The 1,359-nt window shown below is 31.9% G+C and overlaps 1 protein-coding gene across 1 annotated transcript in view; it reads left to right on the forward strand.

The window, feature by feature from the left end:
• The window catches only part of acl (ATP citrate-lyase), a 16,960-nt gene that overhangs the window by 6,960 nt on the left and 8,641 nt on the right, over positions 1-1,359 (forward strand).

Here is a 1,359-nt window from a genome sequence, read left to right on the forward strand (position 1 = left end):
TCATATGCATTAAACAGGTGGTACACCACGTACTTCTCGAACCAGTTCGTTTGCTGATAATCCACAAGCTAACGGAGATGCTGCCCAAGCTTTGAATGGAACAAGTGTTTTACAAGAAGCTGCTAAACGTGCAGCTCATAGACCCATGTTCACAAGTATGTGGGATATTACATTTACTGTAACAACTATTTAGCACCACTGGTACTTAATCCTCAGTGCAGATATATATATATGTATATATATATATATATTAGTCACCAAATTAGTCTGTAAGTCTTCAATCACCTGGCATAGCATATGTTAATTTATACATAACAGTTATAACACATACAAATTTATTTATTTTTTGGCTGCTAAACTGAAAATACAATAGAATAAAGTATTAGTTATAATTAATTGAAAATTAGGGCGTGTTTTGATAAAAACATGTCTTTTGATTGTATATGGTTGGAATATGTACAAAGCGGTGAGGCTTTTCCTATTGACCCATCCCTTCCTTCCCTTTGTTAAAATATGAAGCTTCAATAAGTTTTTGTAGCATTCGAGCATAGTAGCATTCATGGTATTAAGCATGAAAGGCCTAATACCATGCTACATAAAAATAAATAAAGGTTAGGGTTCCTATAAATAAGGCTTAGGGTTGGGGTAGTGTAAGAACGGCATTCAACCAAAGAAAGAAGGGTGTTGTTATATTCTGTGCTATGCTCTGTGTTTTTTACTGACCGTGCCACTGCCAATAAATTGTATTATTTTTACATTACATTGAGAAACATTAATTTTATTGTTTAGGAAATCAAACCTACATCCTACTCACTTATTTAACAACACAATAACATATATTTTCCCTGTTTTTTTTTTATTGCAAAAACAACTCTATTGCGTATTTGCTAACTTTGTTTCAACGTCCAATTTTGTTATCCTTTTAATTTTTTTTTTAGTTTGAAACATAGAATTTGTGAGTGATTATTAAAAACTTGATCTAGATAACCCACTTGTTTAACATAATATGAAATACAATTATATTTCAGATAAAACGCGTTGTATTATATGGGGTTTACAATCTCGGGCTGTTCAAGGAATGATGGATTTCGATTTTGTTTGTTCTCGTAAAACACCATCGGTTGCTGCCATGGTTTACCCATTCAGGTCATTATTCTATATTATTATATTATGTTTATATATAAGTATTTTTTGGTAATAAAACATTTTGTGAGCATTTTTTTTATATGTAAACGTATTATAGGCAAAATTTTCTATTAAATGTGTGATGCTTGAAAAACAAAGTAGTCAGTGCTGTAGCTCACTGGTTAGGTGCTTGCACTGTAATAAGAAGATATACGGTCAAGTGCTTAATGCTGC

This window comes from Ciona intestinalis, chromosome 3 (genome assembly GCF_000224145.3).
Source record: "Ciona intestinalis chromosome 3, KH, whole genome shotgun sequence".
NCBI lineage: Eukaryota > Metazoa > Chordata > Ascidiacea > Phlebobranchia > Cionidae > Ciona > Ciona intestinalis.